Genomic DNA, 16,703 nt, shown 5'->3' on the forward strand with positions numbered 1-16,703 from the left:
AGTTGGCGCCCGCCTGGTTCCGGTATGGTGAGTAGTATGTTCCCCCTTCCCCCCTGACGGGTCTTGTGGTGAACGCGGGCCCCTCTCTGTAATGGTAAGGATGGGTTCCCCTCTATCCTATAACATGTCACAGATCCCCCTAATTGAGTGTGATTTTTGTGTACAAGAAGCCAGGAGGCTTGGTTTGGGAGCTGACAATCTAATTGTAAAAATGTGAAAATGATTGTAGTCAGTGGCAGTACTAGAACTTTACTGTGATAGTATAAGGTATCCTACCTGTCAGAAGCCACAGGGCGATGTCTATACATGTATACTGCATTCCAGATCATTCCTCCAGCTAAGCAGATGCCTCCCGACGGCCACGGACCGCATACGGCCCGCCAGGGTCCGGTACCGCCGACCACGCTGACCACCATGAGGGGGAAGGGTTGTGAGGCCGAGATCCTTCTGCAGACATGCCGCTATTCTGTGCAGGCCGCCGCCATTGTCTGGTAGATCGCACGAGGCCGCCATTTTGGTATAGCCTCGTGTCTCCAGCATGGGGGCGGCCATGTTTGAGGTGACTCAAACACCTCATGGAGCCAGGGGGAGGCGCCGGCAGGCATGTTAAGGGGCGGAGCCGCCTCCTTTACCCAGGAAATAGGGCCAAAGACTTCCTGTCTGTAACAAGACAAGCACTGAGCAAGCTGATGAAAACTTCTGTGCATCAGGGATGAGCCTTGGGGTCTCTCTCTCTCTCTCTGTGGGGTCCAAAAAGGCAGGTAACACTGAGGGGCGCTGTTGCGACTGGGGGACACAAAAAAAAAAAAAAGTTTTTTACTTTGTCATTTTTTGTCGCTGGCAAGTGTCTTGTATAATCATTGACCCTGCCGCATAGGTATCCCCACCTGATCCCCTCAAGGTGGCCGCAGGACCCTCCAGTATCCCACTTGTTTTTAATGCATTATCGGCAGTTTTGGAGTCTTTGGTATCCCGGGTGGAGGTGGCCTGTCAGGGACGGGGGTCAAGAAGCGACCCCCGCCTACCCCTATTGTTTATCAGATACTTCAGATACGGATTCGGAGCTGGTCAATGCAGTTGCAGGTCCCTCTTAGGGGGCTGTTGTCTCAGGTAATATCTCCTCAGCAGTGAGGAGCACGTTTCTGCCTCCGCCATAGCACAAGAGTGGTGGATGCACTAGTTGTGTCCGTCCGGGAAACCTTTAGTCTTGAGGTTACACCGGCAGAGGTAGCTGAGACTGAGATTCCTTTTTGGTACTTGTTAGCCTACCAAAAGGGCGAAGGATTTTCCTTTACCCAAATGGGGTCGTTTTGAAACGAACCCCTGTTATTTCCAAACGCATGGCTAGGTGCTATCCGTTTGAGGAATTCCTCTTTATAGGATAGACGGTACCACCTGCTGTCTTGCCACAGACTGTTAGGATAAAAGGACCTCGTAACTAACGAGGACCTTCCTTTTCTGCTCATAAAGAGTTGTTCGTTCCGCGAGGGCGGGCGATAAGGCGAAACCCTCCAAAGCCCCTTTAGAGGGGTTTCAAAGGGCGCTGGTCGGCTAAACAAAAAGTCCGGCTCAGCCAAGCCTGAAGATACAGCCTGATGCGCCCCTACCCATCTCTGGGGTGGGGGGGATGTCTTCACCGGTTTCTGGAGGACACAGGATCGAGTTTCGATCACTTCCACCGGTGCGATTCTTCCCTTCTAACATTGAACGGTTTCAGGGGTTCTATTCGAACCTATTCACAATGCCCAGGAAAGAGGGCAAGGTGCGTCCAAATCTGGACTTGGGAAGAAATAGAGTCCATCCGTACAGTGGTGGCCTCCCTGCATCAGGGGGATTTCCTGGCGTCCATAGACATTTAGGAGGCCTATCTTTATATCCCCATCATCGCAGGACATCAGCGTTTTTTCGATTTCCCAAAGATCATCCCTGGTTCCCACCAGGAGACTGAACTATCTGGGCCTAAGGTTGGATACATCCTGGGCAAGAGAGTTTCTCCTTGCGGAGAAACTCCAGAAGGTTCAGTCAACGATTCGGATGTTGCTGTCCGTCAATTGGCTGGGACTGATGTTGGCCTTCTTAGAGGCAGTACCGTATACCCAGTCTCATACCCGAATTCTCCTGAAGGAGATTCTTTTTTAATGGAATCAGAATTCCGATTCCCTGGACAATCGGATCCGGTTGAGCGAGCGGACCAGGAAGTCTCCGATGCTCAACCAGGGGAAGTCATTTCTTCCGATAGTATCCAGATTACCAATAAGGGTATCGGAACTGAGAGCGATCAGATTTTGTCTGGTTTACTGGATCGAGCAGCTCTAGAGCAGCCCGATTCGGATCCAATCGCATATGGCCTCTTCATCCAGAGGTTTTTCACTAGCTGTCCCTTCATTGGGACATCCCGTATGTGGATCTGTGGGCACCTTGGCTTAACAGGAAGGTGCGGAGGTTTGTAGCTCGCGCCGCGATCCTCTAGCGGACGCAGCAGAAACGCTGATCGCCCCGTGGGGGCAGTATCAGCTACGGCATGCCTTCCATCCTCTCAAGTTGCTGCGGGAATTTCTTCGCAGGATAGAGGTGGAGGGAATTCCAGTTATTCTGGAAATTCCGGACTGACCTCGTCGAGCCTGGTACGCCGACTTGGTGAGGCTAGTAGCGGACGCTCCTTGGAGACTTCCTCTCAGGGAGGATTTGCGGTCTCAGGGACCGATCTTCCATCTTGCTTTACAGTCGCTGGCTTAATGGCCTGGCCATTGAGACCCAGGTACTGAAGGACAAGGGAGTGTCAGCTTCAGTTATTCCTACCTCCAGTTAAAGCAAGGAAAGCGACTTCCAGCACATGGAAGTCTTATATTGCATGGTGTGAATCTATTGGATTTCCCCCACATACCTATTCAGTGACCCGAATTTTGGTCTGTCTGCAACAAGGGGTTGAGCAGAAACTATCCTTGAGCACGATCAAGGGTCAGGTTTTCGGCGTTAGCAATCTTCTTTCAAGAAACCTTTGGCTACTCATTCCTTGGTGCGGAATTTCATCCAGGGGGTGCGACATCTGGCTCCGCCAGTGCGCGCACCCTTACCGCCTGGGATCTTAATTTAGTGTGGTCGGTTCTTCAGAAACTTCTCTTTGAAGATATTAGGGAGATTCCCTTGCTTACATTATCCCAGAAGGTGGCCTTCTTGGTGGCCATTACTTCTGCACGCAGGGTGTCAGAACTGGCCGCATTATCTTGTCGTTCCCCTATCTGGTGGTTCATAGGGATAAGGTGGTTCTTCTTCCGAATCCATCCTTCCTTCCTAAAGTGGTTTTCAGAGTTTTTTATTTGAATAAAAGTATTGTGTTACCTTCCCCGTGTCCTAAGACTAGCCATCCTTGGGAGTTTGCATTACACTCCTTGGATGGGGTTCAGAAGGATACACTTGACTACTACGAACTTGTTTTCGTAAGACGGACTCACTTTTTGTGATCACGGATAGCCCTTGAAGGGGGTTGCCTGTGTCTGCCGCGACCATATCTACATGGATCAGTCAGACGGTGGTACAGGCTTATTCTATTAAGGGTTGGAATCCTCCGTTCCCTGTTAGGGCGCACTTCACTTGAGCGCTCAGTACTTCCTGGGCCTATCGCCATCAGGCGTCAGTGGTCCAGGTATGTAAGGCGGCCACCCGGTCGTCGGTACATACCTTTACAAAATTTTATAAGATTGATGTGATGGCATCGGCGGATGCCTCATTTGGCCGCAAGGTTTTGCAGGCTGCAATTTGAGGAGACCGGTGGTCTACCTCGGGGGTTTTTTTCTGTTGAAAAATTTCTGTTGAGTCTCATCATTGAGGATGAGCATTGTAAACTTCTAGTTGGCACCGGTTGGGCCTTCTAGATTGGATTTGATTTCCATTTTCCCACCCCTCATTTGTGGTACTGCTTTGGGACGTCCCGAGGGTGTTAAATCACCGAGGACTACGTCTGTCAATGAGCGATAGAGAAAAATGGATTTTTGTAAAATCTTACCGTAAAATCCTTTTTTCTTAGCTCATTGACAGACGTAGTACCCGCCCCTCTGTTTTTGAGTTGGGTTGGGTTAAATTCTCTAAACACTGCTTTGTGACATAACTGATTTGCTAGAGCAGGAAGTGAGAGGATATACCCTCTGGGACTGCCCCTAGGGTGTGGCCAGAACATTTTCTTTCCTGTCTAGTCCTACTCCTGTAGAGGGCAGCATAACCCGAGGGTGTTGAATCACCGAGGACTACGTCTGTCAATGAGCTAAGAGAAAAGGATTTTACGGTAAGATTTTACAAAAATCCATTTTTCCGCCACACACGCTTGACACCATCTGAATTTAAATAGTTTATCTTGGCCTGTTTAGACCACAGGACATGTTTCCAGTAATCCATGTCCTTAGTCTGCTTGTCTTCAGCAAACTCTTTGCGGGCTTTCTTGTGCATCATCTTTAGAAGAGGTTTCTTTCTGGGAAAACAACCATGCAGACCAATTTGATGCAGTGTGCGGTGTTTAGTCTGAGCACTGACAGGCTGACCCCCCATCCCTTCAACCTCTGCAGCAATGCTGGCAGCACACATACGTCTATTTTCCAAAGATAATCTCTATTTATGATGCTGAGCACGTGCACTCAACTTCTTTGGTCGACCATGGCGTGGCCTATTCTGAGTGGAACATGTCCTGTTAAACAGCTGTATGGTCTTGGCCACCGTGCTGCAGCTCAGTTTCAGTGCTTGGCAATCTTCCGCCAGCCTAGGCCATCTTTATGTAGAGCAACAATTCTTTTTTCAGATCCTCAGAGAGTTCTTTGCCATGAGGTGCCTTGTTGAACTTTCAGTGACCAGTAGGAGAGAGAGAGCGATAACACCAAATCGAATACACCTGCTCCCTATTCACACCTGAGACCTTGTAACATTAACGAGTCACATGACACCAGGGAGGAAAAATGGCTAATTCACTTAGGGGTGTACTCGCTTTTGTTGCCAGCAGTTTAGACATTAATGGCTGTGTGTTGAGTTATTTTGAGGGGACAGAAAATTTACACTGTTATACAACCTGTACATGCACTACTTTACATTGTAGCAAAGTGTAATTTCTTCAGTGTTGTCACTTGAAAAGTTATAATAAAATATTTACCAAAATGTGAGGGGTGTACACATCTTTTGTGAGATACTGTATGTGATAGAAATCCCCCTCCTTCATCTCCAAGCACTAGGTTAAAAGGGGAGAAAGGGGAAAGGGACACTTTGGGACTTTGAATGAGGTGTGTCGCTATACTGTTGGGTAACATATAACATATATATTTTTAACTGCCAAGGGCAAAAAAATATAAGTGAAGCCAAATATTTATTGAAAAATCAATCATAAACAATCAACATTGGTAATGCATTGGGTTGCGTTGAGTTGAACTATACATCGATTGCACCGCTCCTGAAGAAGTGACAATTATGTCATGAAATGCTTTGAGCACTATAGATGCAATCGCACTATATATTTTTTATGTTATGTGTTACACATATTACTATTCCTACCCCAATCAGTTCATGATATCTAGTCCCATGACAGTGGACTTTGATACCATTTATGGACTTATGGTTTTATGTTTTTTTGTTTTATTTTACATGGCTCCAACAATGGTATATATCTTTTATTTTTAATCTGTAATTAATCCTTGTGTATGACTCATTACCATGATGTTTTACCTTTTTGTATAATATGCATTACCAATGTTGATTATTTATGAATGATTTTTCAATAAATATTTGGCTTCATTTATATTTTTCTGCCCTTGGCAGTTAAAAATATATACAGTATGCTACCCAACAGTATGACGACACAGCTCATTAAAAGTCCCAATGTGTCCCCTTCCCCTTTCTGCCCTTTTATTCATATGATCAGGGATGGAGGCGCACATCATCATGCGCCTCATTTAAAGTCCCACCTATTTTTATTTTTCCTTTTTTATTTTTCCTACAAGCATAAGGTATAGTTTATGGAGTACTTTCTGAAGTGGGTTAAAATCCTCCAAAATCCCTCCAATTATAAGGCCCTCATCCAGCAAATGTAAACAAGAAAAAGGTGCCCATAGTGTAATACTGTATGTTTATTAAAAAGCAGATACACTTACAATTGAGTGCATAAAATTAAGTATAAAGTATCAGTGTGGTTCGCCGTACGTTCCAACCACTGGACGCTGTACTAGACTGCCGTCCCCGCTTGACGCGTTTTGCCCCTCCTACTGGGCTCTTCAGAAGCTGGGGAGTCCAATCATAAGCTGCTATTTATATTTGTGAACCTTCCTACTACACCCTTATCCCTCCTACTCCTCCCAGCAGATGGATTCCTATGCCTGTCATCACTTCCTATTGCGTTGTTTTCCCTAATCAGGTCATGGATGTTAAATACGTGAACCGGAAGTGTTAGAGCCGCCACCTTGGTGCTCCTTTCCTTTCAGTTGATACTATGGACTCCATTATACCAAACCCTACATAGCATGAAGTACAAGGATGATTATATATAACTTGCTATTCTCCCCCCCCCCTTACTTAGAGTCATATATAAGGGTTCTAACTCACAAGGTAAACTACACTCCATTTATGTAATGCCTCCCTTTTCATCCATAGTACTACATCCCTCATTTGTTACAATATAGCCTGGAAGTTTTTACATATTAATACACTCTTCTCTAGTGATATTAGTGGGAATTTCATAATTGCGTAATGCATTGGTGACACATTCCTCTACACATGAATACAAATAGAGTATATATGGAACATAAAAAAAATAAAAATAAAATTAAAAATAAAACAAAACCCACTTTGTGGGCAAGCAGGGGAGTGAAATCCTTGGCAGACATCAGTGAGGGAGAGTCTTTGTTTGTGTTTGATAGACTTAAACATAAGTTTCAATTACCAAATTCCTTTTTCTTCAGATACCTGCAGCTCCGGCATGCCCATCGCAGACAGTTTCAGATACCCATTGTTAGTCTTGAGCAAGACAAGCTGGAAGCCCTCCTTAGGGATGACGCCCTCAGAAAACCTCTGTGCGCTGTCTACAAAATGCTTCACCCATCTATCCAGACTGGTCTGGGTGGATTGCATGCGACATGGAGTGCGGAGGGGCAGGGGTTGGATGAGGAGGACTGGGAGGAGATGTGGGATGATCCGTTCAGATCTATGGTGGCAACTAGAGATAAACTGATCCAGTTCAAACTGTTGCATAGGATTTATTTGACTCCACAGCGCCTGCACCATCTGTACCCCAATGTTTCAGCCTCTTGTTGGAGATGCCTCTGTGACTCTGCGGGATTCTCCCATATTTTTTGGGGGTGTCCGAGGATCGGGGACTTTTGGCAAAAGGTGACTTGTTTTGTGTCTGACCTAATTACTGGCGCGGTCCCTCAGATGGTCAACATTTGTCTCCTGGGGTTGGTGGACACTTTACAGGCTCCCAGGGCAGTGCGTACCCTGGTAGGAGTTCTCCAGTTTTATGCGCGGAAATCGATTGTCCTGAAATGGAAATCGATTGTCCTGAAATGGAAAGCGATTGTCCTGAAATGGAAATCGGCATTTCCTCCAACTTTTAGATTTTGGAAAGGACTGGTTAACACAGTGGTACCACTTTATAAAGCTAAGTGAAAAAAAAAAAAGAAAACTAGGCGCTGGTACTTCTGTTATAATGACCAAACAATAAATAATAAACAAGGCAAAGTGCTCAAAAAGTGCAGAAATCAATAAACAAGTGAGGTGCACAAATATACAAGTACTATTGCAGGTGGTTCACCACCATATATATGGTGATTTTAGTGTAAATCAGAAGCAAAAACATGTGGTTAACGTCCGTTAATAAGTAATAAAAAATACAATGATAAAGTGCATTAATACGGTATATGTCTGTAAGTTATGTGCTCCTTAACGTAGTATATTTCAGTGCGTTACTGCACGTTTAACGCAGTATATTTCTGCACGTTATGTGCTGTTTAACGCACTATATTTCAGTGCATTAGTGCACGTTTAATGTAGTTTATTTCAGTGCGTTACTGCAGGTTTAACGCAATATATTTCTGTGAATTGCTGCATGTTTAACGCAGTATATTTCAGTGTGTTACATGCCATTGAAGGCAGTATATTTCAGTGCATTAGTGCATGTTTAATGCAGTATACAGTGGATACGGAAAGTATTCAGACCCCCTTAAATTTTTCACTCTTTGTTATATTGCAGCCATTTGCTAAAATCATTTAACTTCATTCTTCTTCCTCATGAATGTACACATAGCACCCCATACTGACAGAAAAACACAGAATTGTTGACATTGTTGCAGATTTATTAAGAAAAAAAAACTGAAATATCACATGGTCCTAAGTATTCAGACCCTTTGCTGTGACACTCATATATTTAACTCAGGTGCTTTCCATTTCTTCTGATCATCCTTGAGATGGTTCTACACCTTCATTTGAGTCCAGCTGTGTTTGATTATACTGATTGGACTTGATTAGGAAAGCCACACACCTGTCTATATAAGACCTTCCAGATCACAATGCATGTCAGAGCAAATGAGAATCATGGGGTCAAAGGAACTGCCTGAAGAGCTCAGAGACAGAATTGTGGCAAGGCACAGATCTGGCCAAGGTTACAAAAAGATTTCTGCTGCACTTAAGGTTCCTAAGAGCACAGTGGCCTCCATTATCCTCAAATGGAAGACGTTTGGGACGACCAGAACCCTTCCTAGAGCTGGCCTTCCGGCCAAACTGAGCTATCGGGGGAGAAGAGCCTTGGTGAGAGAGGTAAAGAAGAACCCAAAGATCACTGTGGCTGAGCTCCAGAGATGCAGTCAGGAGATGGGAGAAAGTTGTAGAAAGTCAACCATCACTGCAGCCCTCCACCAGTCGGGGCTTTATGGCAGAGTGGCCCGACAGAAGCCTCTCCTCAGTGTAAGACACATGAAAGCCCGCATGGAGTTTGCTAAAAACACCTGAAGGACTCCAAGATGGTGAGAAATAAGATTCTCTGGTCTGATGAGACCAAAATAGAACTTTTTGGCCTTAATTCTAAGCGGTATGTGTGGAGAAAACCAGGCACTGCTCATCACCTGTCCAATACAAACCCAACAGTGAAGCATGGTGGTGGCAGCATCATGCTGTGGGGGTGTTTTTCAGCTGCAGGGACAGGACGACTGGTTGCAAGCGAGGGAAAGATGAATGCGGCCAAGTACAGGGATATCCTGGACAAAAACCTTCTCCAGAGTGCTCTGGACCTCAGACTGGGCCGAAGGTTTACCTTCCAACAAGACAATGACCCTAAGCACACAGCTAAAATAATGAAGGAGTGGCTTCACAACAACTCCGTGACTGTTCTTGAATGGCCCAGCCAGAGCCCTGACTTAAACCCAATTGAGCATCTCTGGAGAGACCTAAAAATGGCTGTCCACCAACGTTTACCATCCAACCTGACAGAACTGGAGAGGATCTGCAAGGAGGAATGGCAGATGATCCCCAAATCCAGGTGTGAAAGACTTGTTGCATCTTTCCCAAAAAGACTCCTGGCTGTATTAGATCAAAAGGGGGCTTCTACTAAATACTGAGCAAAGGGTCTGAATACTTAGGACCATGTGATATTTCAGTTTTTCTTTTTTAATAAATCTGCAACAATATCAACAATTCTGTGTTTTTCTGTCAGTATGGGGAGCTATGTGTACATTCATGAGGAAGAAGAATGAACTTAAATGATTTTAGCAAATGGCTGCAATATAACAAAGAGTGAAAAATTTAAGGGGGTCTGAATACTTTCCGTACCCACTGTTTTTCTGTGCATTACTGCACATTTACTGCAGTATATTTCAGTACGTTACTGCACATTTAATTCAGTATATTTCAGGGCTTTACTGCACATTTAAAGCAGTATATTTCTGTGTTTTTATCTGCTGTTTAATGCAGTATATTTCAGTGCATTAGTGCACATTTAACGCAGGTAATTAAGTGTGTTACTGCATGTTTAACGCAGTATATTGCTGTGCATTACTGCATGTTTAACGCAGTATATTAAAGTGTGTTATGTGGCATTTAACGCAGTATATATCAGTGTGTTACTGCACATTTAACACAGTAGATTTCAGTGTGTTACATGCCGTTTACCACAGTTTATTTCAGTGCGTTACTGCAGGTTTAACACAATATATTTCTGTGTGTTATTGCACGTTTAACACAGTATATTTCAGTGTGTTACGTGCTGTTGAACACAGTATATTTCAGTACGTTACTGCACGTTTACTGCAGTATATTACTGTGCATTTCTGCACATTTACTGCAGGATATTTCAGTGCATTACGTGCTGTTTATTGCAGTATATTTCAGTGTGATACTGCACATTTAATGCAGTAAATTTCAGTGTGTTGCTGCACATTTAAAGAAGTATATTTCTGTGTGTTATGTACCGTTTAACGCAGTATATTTTAGTGCATTATTGCACATTTAGCGCAGTAAAACCAGTGTGTTACTGCATGTTTAATGCAGTATATTTCTGTGTGTTACTGCATATTTAACACAGTATATTAAAGTGTGTTATGTGGCATTTAATGCAGTATATATCAGTGCGTTACTGCGCATTTAACACAGTATATTTCTGTGCATCACGTGCTGTTTAACGCAGTACATTTCGGTGCATTAGTGCATTTTTAACGCAGCATATTTCTGTGCGTTAATGCACATTTACATGCTTTTTATCGCAGTATATTTGAGTGCGTTACTGCACATTTAATGTAGTATATGTCAGTGCTTTACTGCACATTTAACACAGTATATTAAAGTGTCTTGGTGCATGTTTAACACAATACATTTCAGTGCGTTAGTGCACATGTAATGCAGTATAGTTCTGTGCATTACTGAACGTTTAATGCATGGGCGTAGGAAACGGGGGGGACGGGGGGGACACATCCCCCCCCAGGAAATAATGCGGGGGGGACAGGTATGGGGAAATCCCCCCCAGTTTAGTACTTGGAGAGTGCTGTTAACTACACCACGAACAGCGTAGTCAGCACTCCGGGATCTCCTTCCGGTTTCACTTAGTCCCAGGTCTTTTCCTCTCTCTCTCCGTGGCCATGGGTGAGTTGCAGCTTTTCTGGGGGGGCTTGCTGGAGTCCCCCTACCTCTGCAGGCAGGCTTGCTCAAAACTTTGTGCAGCTTCACGGTTCCTGTAGGCAAGGAGTGACAACACAGACCGCTAGCTTTTCTCTCTTTTCTTCTCCGTCCCCCGGGACTCCTCCCCTCCCTCTCCTCAGCCTCTGCAGGCTCAGATTACAGGCAACAGGGATATGGGGTTGGGGGTGGTTGGGAGGGAGGGTTTTAGTTGGGTGCAGCTTCCTTTAAACTCTTTTGCTTTTTTTAAATAATTAAAAAAAATTCATGCACACGCACGCACACACTCTCTCTCTCTCGCAGTTTACTGAAAAAGCATATACCTGGCGAGTAAAAATGCTGTCCCCCCCAGATTTGTGTGGGCTCCTACACCCTTGGTTTAATGCAGTATATTTCTGTGCATTAGTGCATGTTCAAGGCAGTATATTTCTGTGCGTCACTGCAAATTTAAGGCAGGACATTTCAGTGCATTACTGTACGTTTAACGCAGTATATTTCAGTGCGTTACTGCACATTTAACACAGTATATTTCTGTGCATTACGTGCTGTTTAACGCAGTACATTGCGGTGCATTAGTGCATGTTTAACGTAGTATATTTCTGTGTCTTAATGCACATTTATCACAGGATATTATAGTGCGTTACATGCTTTTTATTGCAGGATATTTGAGCGCGTTACTGCACATTTAATGTAGTATATGTCAGTGCTTTACTACACGTTTAGCGCAGTATATTTTAGTACGTTACTGCACATTTAACACAGTATATTTCTGTGTGTTATGTGCGGTTTAATGCACCAAATTTCAGTATGCAGTATATTTCTGTGCGTTACTGCAGGTTTAACGCAGTATATTTCAGTGCGTTACGTGCCATTTACTGCAGTATATATCAGTACGTTACTGTGCACTTAACGCAGTATATTTCAGTGTATTGATGCATGTTTAACGCAGCATATTTCAATGCGTTACTGCACATTTAACACAGTATATTTCAGTATGCTAGTGCATGTTTAATGCAGTATAATTCTATGCATTACTACGTCTTTAACATAGTATATTTCAGTGCGTTGGTGCACATTTAAAGCAGTATATTTCAGTGTGTTACTGCACATTTAACGCAGTATATTTCAGTGTGTTACCTGCCATTAATCACAGTCTTCTCAGTGTGTTAGTGCACGTTTACCACTTCCCGCAAACTCACATAGATCTATGTTAGCTGAAAGAAGTGGTTGATTTTTTAGAGCCGGCGGTCGGCTTTCAGGTGATAATGGCCGATGGGGCTTGGGAGCCACTCGATGGTTACCCCAGTGAGTGGAAGGGGACGCCCCCCGCCACCTTCCGCAGCTCTGCCCGGGTCTCCCGTCCCACCGGGAGACCCGAGCAACAAACCGGTACCTCTGGCGGCTGGTTGGAGTCCTGAATGAAGTCAGGTTCAGCTTTGATTGGGTCTCTGATGATGTAACCCTGGAAGCTGCGTTCATGACGTCACGTCCGGGTTACTCGGCGGCTAAAGGCACCAAATTGAATGAAGTGACAGTATTCAAAAATGCCATTTTCTTCATTTTGAATACATTGATTGACAGATCCCTCCGTAAAGAGTACTGTCACTGCCTATTGCTGTCACAAGGGATGTTTACATTGCTTGTGACTAGGGATGATCGAACTTTTCAAAAGTTCGGTTCGACCAGAACACCCAAACCAGAACACCCAAACCCGGATTTCAGAACCCCATTGAAATCAATGGGACCCGAACTTCGGTAATCAAAAAACACAATTTTGAAGCCTAGGGTTCTGGGTCATGCCCCAGGGACTATTAATCACACAAACAAAAGTTCTTAAAAATTGTCATTTTTGATAGAGAGCCAATTATTGAAAAAATTATTGAAAAAAAAATGAGATTTCTTTGTATTTAGTGTCTGGGGGGTCTAAAAAGCATGTCCAGAACCAGAAAAAAAAGTTTGTTTGTATTAGAATTAATATAGAACAGGTTAGCGGCTTCGCTACTTTTACACCCGGCTTTTTGTTGCAGGCGTTTACAGGGCTTTTTTGTGGACGTGTTTGGAGGCAGGCATGACATCTGAACTTCTGTGTAGGGGTATATATACACACACACATGTATGTATATATACACATACACATATATAGGTGTGAAAGTAGCAGAAACCTATGCTTGCGCTAATGAAATAATTAACAGGCATATGTCTCCGCTCCTATCACACCTATATATGTGTATGTGTATAAATACATATAAGTGTGTGTGTATATATACCCCTCTACAGAAGTTCAGATGTTATGCCTGCCTCCAAAGACCCCCAAAAAATGCCCCAAAAAAATGCCTGCAACAACACACCTGGGCGTTTTTGTAGCAGGCGTTTTTTTGGGCATCTTTGCAGGCAAGCATAACATCAGAACTTCTGTGTAGGGGTATATATACACACACACACATGTATGTATATATACACATACACATATATAGGTGTGAAAGTAGCAGAAACCTATGCTTGCGCTAATGAAATAATTAACAGGCATACTGTATGTCTCCGCTCCTATCACACCTATATATGTGTATGTGTATAAATACATATGTGTGTGTGTATATATACCCATATACAGAAGTTCTGATGTTATGCCTGCCTCCAAAGACCCCCAAAAAATGCCCAAAAAAACGCCTGCTACAAAAACGCCCAGGTGTGTTGTTGCAGGCGTTTTTTTGGGCATTTTTTGGGGGTCTTTGGAGGCAGGCATAACATTTGAACTTCTGTATATGGGTATATATATACACACACACTTATATGTATTTATACACATACACATATAAAGGTGTGATAGGAGCGGAGACATATGCCTGTTAATTATTTCATTAGCGCAAGCATAGGTTTCTGCTACTTTCACACCTATACATGTGTATGTGTATATATACATACATGTGTGTGTGTATATATATACACCTACACAGAAGTTCTGATGTTATGCCCGTCTCCAAAGACAAATTGATTTTACAGGTAAGTATGTATTAAAAATCAATTTTTCTGCACCTGTTACTTCTATCCAAAGTCTGCGGAAGAGACACCAGAATTTATCCAAAAAATCTCTAATCTTTTTCCCAGTGCACTACATTGTGGCCTCATCATACAGACTGGCTACCCAAGCAGTTGTATACAAAATAAAGTAAGTTTGCAGAGAAAATCTCATTTTTATTGGCTTTATAAATGCAGTTGTTGCTGCAGCAGCTTCTATACACAGTACAGATGTGCCACTTTACAGGCAGACTAAAGGGACTCCCCAGGCACTATATTTAAAGGAATTTTTCATTTTTATTGTTCTTTCTCATTTTTATGTTTTCACTTTGAGCATCAGTAAATCACTGCTCATTTATAAGTGAGTTTTTTTTTTTTTACAAACTTTTTTATTGATATATGTCCCCCAGGGCAGTACCTCGACCCTCCTAACCACTGTATGCCCAATTACTTGCATATAAGCCTTCAGAATGGGCACTTTTGATTTTCCCAGTTCGGGTCCTATAGACTTCAATGGGGTTCGTTGTTCCGAACTTTTGCGATGTTCGAAAGTTCTGGTGTAAACCGAACATGGGGTTGTTTGGCCCATCCCTAGTTCTAATACATTTACTAGTGCAAATATACTTGTTGGTTATGTAAATATTATTCATGGTGTTCTGCTTCGCGTTATTGAACCGTTGTATAACACTAGTCAGACAGCTTAACAATAATTCAGAAGTCAAGAAATGGGAAACATCAGATCTGTATGTATTCTTTTTTCTGATAACTTTGTAAAACTATAACATAAGCATAAGCAACTGACATATGTGTCAGTTCATTAAACATTATACAGCAGCCTCACTCCATCAGTGAAGGTACTCACAGACAATTCCATCATTAGTCCAGAAATAGATCTAGAGTTCTTCTGCATGCTGGATCTGGGGGTCAATTATGAAATGGAGGAAATACAGTTCCAGGTTAAAGGTTACAGCCTCTCCCTCTGAAGAAAACAATACTTCCTGTCGAGCTCTGGCAAATAATAACTAACTCTGACCACTGGATGGCAGCAACATCAACAACGTTGCAGTATAATCTGTAACAACACATTGCCCACATTTACTATGACCAACATGGGAAAAACACTCCCTGTCTGGCATAATTTATTATGTCACTACCCAAACAATTACTTCTATGCAGAAAAAAACATATAAACAGGGAAATGAAATCCCAGTTAGTCTGAGATCAAAACTATAATGTCAGTTATAGGTCTGAGATAAATTCTGGCAGTCTCATTTTTTACAATCTTGACCTCTACCTTTCTAACCTTGCCATCCCTGCTTGGTAGAACATTGACAATAAGTCCTACAGGCCACTCGTTTCTGCTCTCTTGGCTGTCCTTCAACAGAACAACATCACCCACTTTTACATTTGGGCGATCCTCGGTCCATTTCCTACGGCGTTGCAGGTTTGACAGATACTCTCTCTTCCATCTTTTCCAAAAGGTGTCTGCCAAGCATTGTACTTGCTTCCATTGTTTCGCATGAACTTGGGTTGTATTTATGGTTCCAGATGGAGCAGACAAAGAGTTCACCTTTTGAGTTAACAACATTGCTGGGGTAAGGACCATGGGTGTATCTGGGTCTGAGGATACAGGAACTATAGGCCTGGCATTCATAATAGCTGTAACCTCTGCCTTAAAGGTGCTTAAAGTCTCATGGGTCAAGTGAGCAGGTTTGGTTTGTAGCAACATGGTGTCCAAGATTCGCCTGGCAATACCTATAAGTCTCTCCCAGACACCACCCATGTGTGAGAAGTGTGGAGGATTAAAGACCCATGTACATCCTCTGTCTTGGAGAAAGTCTTGCAATTGTGATTCACTGTCACAAATGTTAAGTTCTTTCCAGGCTCTCACAAAGTTTGTTCCTCTGTCAGAACGGAGCAGTTTTGCTGGGCCATGAATTGAGAAGAATATCCTCAAGGCTTTAATAAAGCTTGATGTTGACATGGCTTCAAGTAGCTCTATGTGTACAGCTCGGGTAGACAAACAAGTGAAAAGGGCTGCCCATCGTTTACTGTCTGCGCTGCCTCCTCTAGTGCGACGGGTTAAAACAGACCACGGACCAAATACATCTAAGCCCACATTGGTGAAAGGTGGTTGAGCAATTACTCTGTCTTCTGGCAGCTCTGTCATCTTTTGACTTTGTAATCTTCCTCGCAGCTTGCGACAGATGACCCATTTGTGTATAACAGCTGATACCAAGCGTTTGCCACCAAGAATCCAGAAACCTGCAGATCTAAATGTGTCGCCCTTGGTGAACTACTTGTTCATGATAGTACCTAACAAGCAGTGTCGCAATGTGGTGATCATAAGGTATAATGACAATAGACAATCTAACAATAGAATCACCATAGCACACTATAGCACACTAACTCGCTAGCAGCACTCAACAGAGCCCTGTTCTATCTCTCTCCATGTCAATATCATATTGAAAATGGGCGCTATTGAAAGAATAGTTTAATAGTGTGGGGTGGCACTAAGAGCAATGAGCCATGATTGGATAGAGTCATCATTACAGTATTCATTC

The 16,703-nt window shown here is 43.3% G+C and overlaps 1 protein-coding gene across 1 annotated transcript in view; it reads left to right on the forward strand.

Annotated features, from left to right (window-relative positions):
* LOC309566336 (plexin domain-containing protein 1-like) overlaps positions 1-16,703 on the forward strand; it is a 463,427-nt gene that overhangs the window by 387,270 nt on the left and 59,454 nt on the right. The window lies entirely within an intron of this gene.

Source organism: Pelophylax lessonae (assembly GCF_965119305.1).
Source record: "Pelophylax lessonae genome assembly, chromosome: 11".
Taxonomy (NCBI): Eukaryota; Metazoa; Chordata; class Amphibia; order Anura; family Ranidae; genus Pelophylax; species Pelophylax lessonae.